Consider the following 14,913-nt stretch of genomic DNA (forward strand, 5'->3'; position numbering starts at 1 on the left):
CTCCTGTCTCTGTAACAGCCTTACCCAGAGGACCCAGCGGTGTACAACCCCCTGTCCTTTTATCTAACACACCCCTCTCTCTCCTGTCTCTGTAACAGCCTTACCCAGAGGACCCAGCGGTGTACAACCCCCTGTCCTTTTATCTAACACACCCCTCTCTCTCTCCTGTCTCTGTAACAGCCTTACCCAGAGGACCCAGCGGTGTACAACCCCCTGTCCTTTTATCTAACACACCCCTCTCTCTCTCCTGTCTCTGTAACAGCCTTACCCAGAGGACCCAGCGGTGTACAACCCCCTGTCCTTTTATCTAACACACCCCTCTCTCTCTCCTGTCTCTGTAACAGCCTTACCCAGAGGACCCAGCGGTGTACAACCCCCTGTCCTTTTATCTAACACACCCCTCTCTCTCTCCTGTCTCTGTAACAGCCTTACCCAGAGGACCCAGCGGTGTACAACCCCCTGTCCTTTTATCTAACACACCCCTCTCTCTCTCCTGTCTCTGTAACAGCCTTACCCAGAGGACCCAGCGGTGTACAACCCCCTGTCCTTTTATCTAACACACCCCTCTCTCTCTCCTGTCTCTGTAACAGCCTTACCCAGAGGACCCAGCGGTGTACAACCCCCCTGTCCTTTTATCTAACACACCCCTCTCTCTCTCCTGTCTCTGTAACAGCCTTACCCAGAGGACCCAGCGGTGTACAACCCCCTGTCCTTTTATCTAACACACCCCTCTCTCTCTCCTGTCTCTGTAACAGCCTTACCCAGAGGACCCAGCGGTGTACAACCCCCTGTCCTTTTATCTAACACACCCCTCTCTCTCTCCTGTCTCTGTAACAGCCTTACCCAGAGGACCCAGCGGTGTACAACCCCCTGTCCTTTTATCTAACACACCCCTCTCTCTCTCCTGTCTCTGTAACAGCCTTACCCAGAGGACCCAGCGGTGTACAACCCCCTGTCCTTTTATCTAACACACCCCTCTCTCTCTCCTGTCTCTGTAACAGCCTTACCCAGAGGACCCAGCGGTGTACAACCCCCTGTCCTTTTATCTAACACACCCCTCTCTCTCTCCTGTCTCTGTAACAGCCTTACCCAGAGGACCCAGCGGTGTACAACCCCCTGTCCTTTTATCTAACACACCCCTCTCTCTCTCCTGTCTCTGTAACAGCCTTACCCAGAGGACCCAGCGGTGTACAACCCCCTGTCCTTTTATCTAACACACCCCTCTCTCTCTCCTGTCTCTGTAACAGCCTTACCCAGAGGACCCAGCGGTGTACAACCCCCTGTCCTTTTATCTAACACACCCCTCTCTCTCTCCTGTCTCTGTAACAGCCTTACCCAGAGGACCCAGCGGTGTACAACCCCCTGTCCTTTTATCTAACACACCCCTCTCTCTCTCCTGTCTCTGTAACAGCCTTACCCAGAGGACCCAGCGGTGTACAACCCCCTGTCGGCGGAGGAGCTGCAGAGGATAAAGAATGAGAAGAAGGCCAAACAGGTGGAGAAGAAACAGAAGACCACAGAAAACAGGAAGCACCTGGCCAGCGTCAGGGTGGTGCAGAGAAACCTGGTGTTTCTAGTGGGGCTGTCACAGAGACTGGCCGACCCTGAGGTAGGAACACAGACACCCAGAGATCTGGGAATAACACTCCTAAACGAATCATAGGGAATATTTGTTCATTATCGTCGTCATCAATGACTGCTCTGAGATTATCCTTCCTTTCCTTCCCCGCTTCCTAGAAATTCACTTAATGAGGGAGGGAGGGAGGGAGGGAGAGGGAGAGGGAGGGAGGGGTTGACTCAGTCAGCTCTGAAGGGAACTCTGGGAGGCAGTGGAGTGTGATATAATATGCAGAGGATGAGATTATAGGGCAAAGCTAGTTTATAATGGAAAGTAATTAAATGGCTACCCAGACTATTTACATGGCCCCTTCCCCCTCTTTACACCGCTGCTACTCTCTGTTGTTGTCATCTATGCATAGTCACTTTAATAACTCTACCTACATGTACATACTACCTCAACTAACCGTTGCCCCCACACATTGACTCTGTACCGGTACCCCTGTATATAGCCTCCACATTGACTCTGTACCGGACTGGCCTCCACATTTCGGTACCCCCTGTATATAGCCTCCACATTGACTCTGTACAGGTACCCCCTGTATATAGCCTCCACATTGACTCTGTACTGGTACCCCCTGTATATAGCCTCCACATTGACTCTGTACCGGTACCTCCTGTATATAGCCTCCACATTGACTCTGTACCGTAACACCCTGTATATAGCCTCCACATTGACTCTGTACCGGTACCCCCTGTATATAGCCTCCACATTGACTCTGTACCGGTACCCCCTGTATATAGCCTCCACATTGACTCTGTACCGGTACCCCCTGTATATAGCCTCCACATTGACTCTGTACCGTAACACCCTGTATATAGCCTCCACATTGACTCTGTACCGTAACACCCTGTATATAGCCTCCACATTGACTCTGTACCGGTACCTCCTGTATATAGCCTCCACATTGACTCTGTACAGGTACCCCCTGTATATAGCCTCCACATTGACTCTGTACCGTAACACCCTGTATATAGTCTCCACATTGACTCTGTACCGGTACCCCCTGTATATAGCCTCCACATTGACTCTGTACCGGTACCACCTGTATATAACCTCCACATTGACTCTGTACCGTAACACCCTGTATATAGTCTCCACATTGACTCTGTACCGGTACCCCTGTATATAGCCTCCACATTGACTCTGTACCGGTACCACCTGTATATAGCCTCCACATTGACTCTGTACCGTAACACCCTGTATATAGCCTCCACATTGACTCTGTACCGGTACCCCCTGTATATAGCCTCCACATTGACTCTGTACTGGTACCACCTGTATATAGCCTCCACATTGACTCTGTACCGTAACACCCTGTATATAGCCTCCACATTGACTCTGTACTGGTACCACCTGTATATAGCCTCCACATTGACTCTGTACCGGTACCTGTATATAGCCTCCACATTGACTCTGTACCGGTACCCCCTGTATATAGCCTCCACATTGACTCTGTACCGGTACCCCCTGTATATAGCCTCCACATTGACTCTGTACCGGTACCCCCTGTATATAGCCTCTACATTGACTCTGTACTGGTACCCCCTGTATATAGCCTCCATATTGACTCTGTACCGGCACCCCCTGTATACAGCCTCCACATTGACTCTGTACCGGTACCCCCTGTATATAGCCTCCACATTGACTCTGTACCGGTAACCCCTGTATATAGCCTCCACATTGACTCTGTACTGGTACCACCTGTATATAGCCTCCACATTGACTCTGTACCGGTACCTGTATATAGCCTCCACATTGACTCTGTACCGGTACCCCCTGTATATAGCCTCCACATTGACTCTGTACCGGTACCCCCTGTATATAGCCTCCACATTGACTCTGTACCGGTACCCCCTGTATATAGCCTCCACATTGACTCTGTACCGGTACCCCCTGTATATAGCCTCCACATTGACTCTGTACCGGTACCTGTATATAGCCTCCACATTGACTCTGTACCGTAACACCCTGTATATAGCCTCCACATTGACTCTGTACTGGTACCACCTGTATATAGCCTCCACATTGACTCTGTACCGGTACCTGTATATAGCCTCCACATTGACTCTGTACCGTAACACCCTGTATATAGCCTCCACATTGACTCTGTACCGGTACCCCCTGTATATAGCCTCCACATTGACTCTGTACCGGTACCCCCTGTATATAGCCTCCACATTGACTCTGTACTGGTACCACCTGTATATAGCCTCCACATTGACTCTGTACCGTAACACCCTGTATATAGCCTCCACATTGACTCTGTACTGGTACCACCTGTATATAGCCTCCACATTGACACTGTACCGGTACCTGTATATAGCCTCCACATTGACTCTGTACCGGTACCCCCCTGTATATAGCCTCTACATTGACTCTGTACCGGTACCCCCTGTATATAGCCTCCATATTGACTCTGTACCGGTACCCCCCTGTATATAGCCTCCACACTGACTCTGTACCGGTACCCCCTGTATATAGCCTCCACATTGACTCTGTACCGGTACCCCCTGTATATAGCCTCCACATTGACTCTGTACCGGTACCCCCTGTATATAGCCTCCACATTGACTCTGTACCGGTACCCCCCTGTATATAGCCTCCACATTGACTCTGTACCGGTACCCCCTGTATATAGTCTCCACATTGACTCTGTACCGGTACCCCCTGTATATAGCCTCCACATTGACTCTGTACCGGTACCCCCTGTATATAGGCTCCACATTGACTCTGTACCGGTACCTCCTGTATATAGCCTCCACATTGACTCTGTACCGGTACCCCCTGTATATAGCCTCCACATTGACTCTGTACCGGTACCCTGTATATAGCCTCCACATTGACTCGGTACCGGTACCCCCTGTATATAGCCTCCACATTGACTCTGTACCGGTACCCCCTGTATATAGCCTCCACATTGACTCTGTACATTTCAGTGTAAGGTCTACACCTGTTGTATTCAGCGCATGTGACTAATACAATTTGATTGAAAGTAAAGCTTGTGGGTTATATATATATATATATATATATATATATATATATATATATATATATATATACATACATACATACATACATACATACACACACACACACACACACACACACACACACACACACACACACACACACACACACACACACACACACACACACACACACACTAGTTGGTGATTTATTCAGTGGTGTGAAAAGCTTCATTAGCAGAAAGCTGGAACAGTTTCCATTTCCTCTGTAGTATGACGTACAACAGAAGGGTTTTGGTGAACCCACCAACACCAGAATAAACCAGACCTTACCTAAAATCTCTAGGGGGGAAAAAATGGCCGGTTTGTCTGGAAACTGCTTTGTCTGGAAACTGGTTTGTCTGGAATCTGGTGTACTATCTGGCTTCTAGGCATCAGCCTTTCTGTTTGCTAATTTCCCCCACAACAACAACAACAACATAAGTACAGGACAACAACAACAGAGTGTTCTGCCGTGGTCCCGGATGGTCGTCATAGCAACACCCCTCCACACAAATAGACAGGACGCAATATTCATCTGTTCACAGAAGAAATGATGTGTCTATGGAGTGTCAGAAAGAGACTTGAGTTACAATGCTGTTGAAATTGGAAGAGGACGTGACAATACCTTTCTGTTGTCACATTCTTTCACGGTTTAACCTCGTCTGCTCACGTGTACTGCTGTTGTACGCACACGGCCAGCGACATTTTCCCCATGTCTGTCCTGGTTGTATTCTGGCTGGCCTGATATAGTGGTGTTTGATTATCACACAGCTGCTACTGCCAATGGTTTCACTCAGTCTTTTAGGGAGAGAGAGAGAGAGGAGGGAGCATTGGTCAAACAAAGGCTGCAAAGAAATGTCTGCGCTCCGGTCAAAGTGGACGGAGAGTGACCAGAATGTCAAAACCATCGTCGCCCAGCGGCTCGGGCCACAGAAACCACCAACACAACCACTTCCCTCTTTACCCATCTCACTACCCTGGACTCCTTCTACAGAAACCACCAACACAACCACTTCCCTATTTACCCATCTCACTACCCTGGACTCCTTCTACAGAAACCACTAGCACAACCAATCAGAAACCTCGTCAATGCAGATCATGGCAGATTTTTAGTTCTTCTTGAAATGTGTAGCATCTGCCTTTTCCCCTCAAGTTCTGTATTTCTGTGATTTACTCCCAACAGGAAGTAGTAACAACATGCTTCGATGTACAGTAACTTGTTTCATGTTCATTCTGGTTTAATAATGTTTAAATACAGGCCCAAGTATCCAATATTTTCCTCGCTTAAAGAAAAACACAATACTGATAACCGATATTTAAAATTTTAGCGGCCTTTTTAAGCATTCTAGTACAATTAAATAGTTAACACACACACACACACATGGACGCAGCGGTCTAAGGCACTGCATCTCAGTGCAAGAGGCGTCACTACAGTCCCTGGTTCGAATCCAGGCTGTATCACATGCGGACGTGATTGGGAGTACCATAGAGCGGCACACAAGTGGCCCAGCGTCGTCCGGGTTTGGCCGGGGTAAATAAGAATTTGTAAATAATAATTTGTTCTTAACTGACTTGTCTAGTTAAATAAAGGACTGACCAAAACGTTATTTTGTTGGCATTTACGTATGTCCCCATTACCGGTAAAACATCATCAAAACCTATTTCTTTCACTTACTTGCTGTGCTGTTTCATTGTTCATTTGTTCAGTCGTTTCATTCTCAACCAGGATTTCTATGGAACGCCGTTTGGGTCTTTTCATGTCAAAAAAGATCCACGTCGAGTAACACTTTGACCAATCAGGATCTGAATATGACTGCACGTCACATAATCATTTAATGCATTCATTCATTTTTTTAACGTAGTTATTACACGTTGATTACACTACCACTCGTATTTCATATGTCACAACGATTCATCGATACGTCTGCTATGATGCGGGTAAAGTTGTCTAGCGCACCTACAGTGCTGGTCATAAAAAAAGCTAGCTAGCTCATGGATGCGGACAATGTTCTTCCCCAAAAACGTAGCAAAACGACATCATCTGTTTCAGTAGCTATCGTTAGCCAGCTAACTATATAGCTAGGTGTCATCATCTAAAATAACCCTAATTTATAAGACAGTTCTTATTTGATTAATGTTGGTTGGACCCATCTATGTGAAGCTAGCCACAATAAGGATTCCCTGTGGCTCAGTTGGTAGAGCATGGTGTTTGCAACGCCAGCATGGTGTGTGCAACGCCAGGGTTGTGGGTTCGATTCCCACGGGGGGGCAGTACAAAAAAAAAAATGCATGAAATGAAATGTATGCATTCACTACTGTAAGTTGCTCTGGATAAGAGCGTCTGCTAAAAATGACTAAAATGTTTAAAAAAATTGCCACAGTAGTGGACTTTGCGGTTAGCCTTAAAAATAAAAGTATGGCATAATTCTACTATTTGTATTCATTTACATCACTGTTAATTACATACTTTTATTTTGAAGGCTAACCGCAAAGTCCACTATTGTGGCTAATCCTTATTGTGGCTAGCTTCACAACACATGACCCGGTCCGGTTCGAGCATCACTAGCCAGATTAAGTTAGCTGACTGCTTATAACGTTAGCTTTGGGCAACAGGGTTAAGTAGCTGGCTAGCTATTTATTTTCATGAACTGAAGTTCAATTTCAATTGGCGAACAACAAGTGACTTCCTAGCTAATACTTACTCACAAGGATTCCTAAATCATTGCTAAGAATAATGAAAATGGCTGCAGTTTCTACTGGTCATTGTTTTCAGGCTGGTTGTATTGGTGCTAGCTAGGTACCAAGCTAAAGCTAGCTACCCCAGAAGTTGCGCTCGAACAAATGATTCTTTACTACCAACGCGGTGTTGTAAACACATAATTTGTGGACGGTGTTTGCTTGTTTGCAGACTTTTTTTGTACAGCTTTGACAGTGCTACTGTATCTTTTTCCCCCCTCTTATCCCTCTTATTGTAACTGTTTTGGAGCGTAATTGACTGTTGTAACATGATTATAAGGGTCATGTTTGACCATGTTTTAGATAGGATATGTATTTTGGCTAACAGTACCTCTGTTTTCTCTGTCCGTCCCAGATTCTAAAGAGACCGGAGTATTTTGTGAAGTTTGGGAAGGTCCATAAGGTTGTCATCAACAACAGCACCTCATACGCCGGCTCACAGGTGAGGGGGGGACTTCCTGTGGGCGAGGATGATTGACAGCAATGTTGTAGTTTAAATTGATGGGATTTTGGTTGGTTGATGGAGTGCATTAGAAATGTATTACTAACACCATATAAAGCCATAACACCAGTACAATGGAAATACATAAAGTACACTGATTGATTGATCCATTGATTGTCTTGGTCTTGTCCCCAAGGGTCCCAGTGCCAGTGCCTATGTCACTTACATCCGGTCAGAAGACGCCCTCAGAGCAATACAGTGTGTCAACAACCTAGTAGTAGATGGCAGAACACTGAAGGTAAGCTTGGGAACATTTACAACGGTATATACGTCTAGTCTATGCACAGGATAAAAAACAATAAGCATCTCTCTGTATCAGATTAACATTTGAAATGTCATCTTCTCTGATGTGAATTTGTACACATTGGTACACCTGCAGCTAACGAACTGTCGTTGTGTTCTATAGGCTTCTTTAGGGACGACGAAATACTGCAGCTAACGAACTGTCGTTGTGTTCTACAGGCTTCTTTAGGGACGACGAAATACTGCAGCTAACGAACTGTCGTTGTGTTCTACAGGCTTCTTTAGGGACGATGAAATACTGCAGCTAACGAACTGTCGTTGTGTTCTACAGGCTTCTTTAGGGACGCTGAAATACTGCAGCTAACGAACTGTCGTTGTGTTCTACAGGCTTCTTTAGGGACGATGAAATACTGCAGCTAACGAACTGTCGTTGTGTTCTACAGGCTTCTTTAGGGACGACGAAATACTGCAGCTAACGAACTGTCGTTGTGTTCTACAGGCTTCTTTAGGGACGCTGAAATACTGCAGCTAACGAACTGTCGTTGTGTTCTACAGGCTTCTTTAGGGACGACGAAATACTGCAGTTAACGAACTGTCGTTGTGTTCTACAGGCTTCTTTAGGGACGACGAAATACTGCAGCTAACGAACTGTCGTTGTGTTCTACAGGCTTCTTTAGGGACGATGAAATACTGCAGCTAACGAACTGTCGTTGTGTTCTACAGGCTTCTTTAGGGACGATGAAATACTGCAGCTAACGAACTGTCGTTGTGTTCTACAGGCTTCTTTAGGGACGATGAAATACTGCAGCTAACGAACTGTCGTTGTGTTCTACAGGCTTCTTTAGGGACGATGAAATACTGCAGCTAACGAACTGTCGTTGTGTTCTACAGGCTTCTTTAGGGACGACGAAATACTGCAGCTAACGAACTGTCGTTGTGTTCTACAGGCTTCTTTAGGGACGATGAAATACTGCAGCTAACGAACTGTCGTTGTGTTCTACAGGCTTCTTTAGGGACGATGAAATACTGCAGCTAACGAACTGTCGTTGTGTTCTACAGGCTTCTTTAGGGACGATGAAATACTGCAGCTAACGAACTGTCGTTGTGTTCTACAGGCTTCTTTAGGGACGATGAAATACTGCAGCTAACGAACTGTCGTTGTGTTCTACAGGCTTCTTTAGGGACGATGAAATACTGCAGCTAACGAACTGTCGTTGTGTTCTACAGGCTTCTTTAGGGACGATGAAATACTGCAGCTAACGAACTGTCGTTGTGTTCTACAGGCTTCTTTAGGGACGATGAAATACTGCAGCTAACGAACTGTCGTTGTGTTCTACAGGCTTCTTTAGGGACGACGAAATACTGCAGCTAACGAACTGTCGTTGTGTTCTACAGGCTTCTTTAGGGACGATGAAATACTGCAGCTAACGAACTGTCGTTGTGTTCTACAGGCTTCTTTAGGGACGACGAAATACTGCAGCCAACGAACTGTCGTTGTGTTCTACAGGCTTCTTTAGGGACGATGAAATACTGCAGCTAACGAACTGTCGTTGTGTTCTACAGGCTTCTTTAGGGACGACGAAATACTGCAGCTAATCGAACTGTCGTTGTGTTCTACAGGCTTCTTTAGGGACGATGAAATACTGCAGCTAACGAACTGTCGTTGTGTTCTACAGGCTTCTTTAGGGACGATGAAATACTGCAGCTAACGAACTGTCGTTGTGTTCTACAGGCTTCTTTAGGGACGATGAAATACTGCAGCTAACGAACTGTCGTTGTGTTCTACAGGCTTCTTTAGGGACGATGAAATACTGCAGCTAACGAACTGTCGTTGTGTTCTACAGGCTTCTTTAGGGACGATGAAATACTGCAGCTAACGAACTGTCGTTGTGTTCTACAGGCTTCTTTAGGGACGATGAAATACTGCAGCTAACGAACTGTTGTTGTGTTCTACAGGCTTCTTTAGGGACGATGAAATACTGCAGCTAACGAACTGTCGTTGTGTTCTACAGGCTTCTTTAGGGACGATGAAATACTGCAGCTAACGAACTGTTGTTGTGTTCTACAGGCTTCTTTAGGGACGACGAAATACTGCAGCTACTTTCTGAAGAGCATGGGGTGTCCCAAACCTGACTGCATGTATCTACACGAGCTGGGGGATGATGCGGCCAGCTTCACTAAAGAGGAGATGCAGGTAAGATGACCAATTCAATACTTAGTAAGGCTCTTTCTCAATTCATCTTTCCTCCGATCCTCACATGATATCGCCTACCTCCTTCTCAAAACACATTGTAGAAGGTCTGAGGGGAGGGACCTGGGACGACCTCCTCTAATATGCTTGAGAAGGTGACGAATAGATGGGATGCGATGAACTATGAGAATTGAAATGGAGTCCCAAGATTGTAGTAGTGTAGACTTCACAGCAGGTTTTTATCCTCCTAACCTGGTCCTTTGTGTTGCTCTGTGTTGTCTGTCAGGCAGGGAAGCATCAAGAGTATGAGCAGAGGCTGTTACAGGATCTGTACCAGAACCCCAGCTTTACCACCCAGACCTCAGGAGGGGAGACAACCAGGAGCTCTAAACCCTGCTCTTTACAGAGGTAGGACTAAGAGCTCTAAACCCTGCTCTTTACAGAGGTAGGACTAAGAGCTCTAAACCCTGCTCTTTACAGAGGTAGGACTAAGAGCTCTAAACTCAGCTCTTTACAGAGGTAGGACTAAGAGCTCTAAACCCTGCTCTTTACAGAGGTAGGACTAAGAGCTCTAAACTCAGCTCTTTACAGAGGTAGGACTAAGCGCTCTAAACCCTGCTCTTTACAGAGGTAGGGCTAAGAGCTCTAAATCCAGCTCTTTACAGGGGCAGGACTAAGAGCTCTAAACTCAGCTCTTTACAGAGGTAGGGCGTAGAGCTCTAAACCAGAGCTCTAAACTCAGCTCTTTACAGAGGTAGGGCGTAGAGCTCTAAACCCAGCTCTTTACAGAGGTAGGGCGTAGAGCTCTAAATCCAGCTCTTTACAGAGGTAGGGCGTAGAGCTCTAAACCCAGCTCTTTACAGAGGTAGGGCGTAGAGCTCTAAACCCAGCTCTTTACAGAGGTAGGTTAAGCTCTTTAGAGTTACACACTATCCTGTGATACATTTTGATACCTGACACTTGACTGATGTCTTTTGAAAAGCTGAGATTCACTCATGTGGTACATTCGTCTCCCTTCTCTGCCCCTCAATTACTCACTATTCCTTCTTTCTTTCTCCCGCTCTCTTCCCCCCGCTCTCTTCCCCCCGCTCTCTCTTCCCCCCTCGTCTCTCTTCCCCCTCGCTCTTCTCTTCCCCCTCGCTCTCTCTTCCCCCTCGCTCTCTCTTCCCCCCTCGCTCTCTCTTCCCCCTCGCTCTCTCTTCCCCCTCGCTCTCTCTTTCCCCCGCCCTCTCTCCTCTCCTCTCCACATCCAACAGTAACAACAGTCATGGACAAGACGTGTGGCCAACGTTACAACCCACGGGGAAAACAACCAATGGCGATCGGATCACCGTAAGAGCCCTCCGTCGAACGGCGGCGTCTCGGACTCTGAACACATGACACCGGATGGGCCAGAATGTGCCGTTGGTCTGGGCTCTGTGACTGGCCTCTCAGCCTTCTCCTCAAGCTGTGACCCCCAGGTAAAGGGCCGCACGCACTTCACTCAAGCGCAGCGACGGAGCCTTGTTTTCACACGTCGCTTCTACATACTATCCATCGCTCTGTTTGTGTGAAGTGTGCATCAGTCTTGAACGACCATCCACGGACGTTAACTCCCAAACCCATTTACACACAGCTTCTTTTCTAAAGGCTCCACTGAAATGTTTTCACACAAAGAAAAATGACTAACATGAGATGTCAAGAGAGAAGTAGAATTAAATGTATCCTGTTCCAGAACAACTCCTTCAAACCTCCTCGATGCTCTACTGGCGTTGCTGTTATCAGTCGCCTGCTGGCGTTGCTGTTATCTCTCATCTACTGGCGTCGCTGTTATCAGTCGCCTGCTGGCGTTGCTGTTATCTCTCATCTACTGGCGTTGCTGTTATCTCTCATCTACTGGCGTTGCTGTTATCTCTCATCTACTGGCGTTGCTGTTATCTCTCATCTACTGGCGTTGCTGTTATCTCTCATCTACTGGCGTTGCTGTTATCTCTCATCTACTGGCGTTGCTGTTATCTCTCATCTGCTGGCGTTGCTGTTATCTCTCATCTACTGGCGTTGCTGTTATCAGTCGCCTGCTGGCGTTGCTGTTATCTCTCATCTACTGGCGTTGCTGTTATCTCTCACCTACTGGCGTTGCTGTTCTCTCTCACCTACTGGCGTTGCTGTTATCTCTCACCTACTGGCGTTGCTGTTATCAGTCGCCTGCTGGCGTTGCTGTTATCTCTCACCTACTGGCGTTGCTGTTATCAGTCGCCTGCTGGCGTTGCTGTTATCTCTCATCTACTGGCGTTGCTGTTATCACTCGCCTGCTGGCGTTGCTGTTATCTCTCATCTACTGGCGTTGCTGTTATCTCTCATCTACTGGCGTTGCTGTTATCTCTCATCTACTGGCGTTGCTGTTATCTCTCACCTACTGGTGTTGCTGTTATCTCTCACCTACTGGCGTTGCTGTTATCAGTCGCCTGCTGGCGTTGCTGTTATCTCTCATCTACTGGCGTTGCTGTTATCTCTCATCTACTGGCGTTGCTGTTATCTCTCGCCTGCTGGCGTTGCTGTTATCTCTCGCCTGCTGGCGTTGCTGTTATCTCTCGCCTGCTGGCGTTGCTGTTATCTCTCGCCTACTGGCGTTGCTGTTATCTCTCGCCTACTGGCGTTGCTGTTATCTCTCGCCTACTGGCGTTGCTGTTATCTCTCGCCTACTGGCGTTGCTGTTATCTCTCGCCTGCTGGCGTTGCTGTTCTCTCTCGCCTACTGGCGTTGCTGTTATCTCTCGCCTGCTGGTGTTGCTGTTATCTCTCGTCTTCTGGCGTTGCTGTTATCTCTCGCCTGCTGGCGTTGCTGTTATCTCTCATCTACTGGCGTTGCTGTTATCTCTCGCCTGCTGGCGTTGCTGTTATCTCTCGCCTGCTGGCGTGGCTGTTCTCTCTCGCCTGCTGGCGTTGCTGTTATCTCTCGCCTGCTGGCGTTGCTGTGCTTTTTTCTGTATTGTTTGTTTAGCTTTGCTGTGTTTATAGCCTACCACTACCACCATTTGTTTGTGTACTGTGTTGGTTATCCTCTGCTTGCATTGTGTGTAGACGTGTTGGTTATCCTCTGTTTGCGAGCTACGCTATAAAATATCTGGACACCCCTTCAAATTAGTGGATTTGGCTATTTCAGCCACACCCGTTGCTGACAGGTTTATGAAATCAAGTACACAGCCATGCAATCTCCATAGACAAACATTGGCAGTATAATTGGCCTTACTTGACCTCCCAGCAGTTTAAGGCTCCACTTCAGCCTCTGGTTCGATCCCAGGCTGTGTAACAGCTGGACGTGACCGGGAGCCCCATAGGGCGGCACACAATTGGCCCAGCGTTGACAGGGTTTGGACGGGGAAATTTCCTTGGCTCATCGCGCTCTAGCGACTCCTTGTGGCTGGCCGGGCACCTGCAAGCTGACCTCGGCCGTTAGTTAAACGGCGTTTCCTCCGACACATTGGTGCGGCTAGCTTCCGGGTTAAGCGAGCAGCGCGGCTTGGCGGTTAAAGTTTCGGAGGTCATCACGGCTCGACCTTCGCCTCTCCCGAGCCCGTTGGAGTTGCAGCGTTAAGAGAAGATTAACTACAAATTGGATTTCATGATATTGGGGAGGAAAAAGGGGTGAAAACAATTAAGAACATAAACAAGAATGGCCTTACTGAAGAGCTCAATGACTTTCAACGTGGCACCGTCATAGGATGCCAACTTTCCAACAAGTCAGTTCGTCAAATTTCTGCTCTGCTAAAGCTGTTCCAGTCTACTGTAAGTGCTGTTATTGTGAAGTGGAAACATCTAGGAGCAACAACGGCTCAGCCGCGAAGTGGGACTGCCGAGCTCACAAATGGGACCGCCGAGTATTGAATCGCGTAAAAAATCGTCTTGAGTTCCACTACCGAGTTCCAAACTGCCTCTGGAAGTAACATCAGCACCAGAACTGTTCGTTGGGAGCTTCATGAAATGGGTTTCCATGGCCGAGCAGCCGCACACCAGCCTAAGATCACCATGTACAATGCCAAGCGTCAGCTGGAGTGGTGTAAAGCTCACCGCCATTGGACTCTGGAGCAGTGGAAACACGTTCACTGGAGTGATGAATCACACTTCACCATCTGGCAGTCCGACGGAAAATGTGGGTTTGCCGGATGCCAGGAGAACACTACCTGACCGAATGCATAGTGCCAACTGTAAAGTTTGGTGGAGGAATAATGGTCTGGGGCTGTTTTTCATGGTTTGGGCCCCTTAGTTCCAGTGAAGGGAAATCTTAACGCTACAGAATACAATGACATTCTAGACAATTCTGTGGAACTTTGTGGCAAGTTTGAGGAAGGTCCTTTCCTGTTTCAGCATGACAATGCCTCCGTGCACAAAGCGAGGTCCATACAGAAATGGTTTGTCGAGATCGTTGTGGAAGAACTTGACTGGCCTGCACAGAGCCCTGACCTCAACCAAATCGAACACCTTTGGGATGAATTGGAACACCGACTGCGAGCCAGCCCTAATCGCCCAACATCAGTGCCCGACCTCACTAATGCTCTTGTGGCTGAATGGAAGCAAGTCCCCCTGCAGCAATGTTCCAACATCTAGTGGAAAGGCTTCCCAGAAGAGTGGAGGCT

General features: G+C 47.4%; 1 pseudogene; it reads left to right on the forward strand.

The window, feature by feature from the left end:
- Nucleotides 1-14,913, forward strand: part of LOC106609816 (CCR4-NOT transcription complex subunit 4-like) — a 61,705-nt pseudogene that overhangs the window by 16,982 nt on the left and 29,810 nt on the right.

Source organism: Salmo salar, chromosome ssa07 (genome assembly GCF_905237065.1).
Source record: "Salmo salar chromosome ssa07, Ssal_v3.1, whole genome shotgun sequence".
Taxonomy (NCBI): Eukaryota; Metazoa; Chordata; class Actinopteri; order Salmoniformes; family Salmonidae; genus Salmo; species Salmo salar.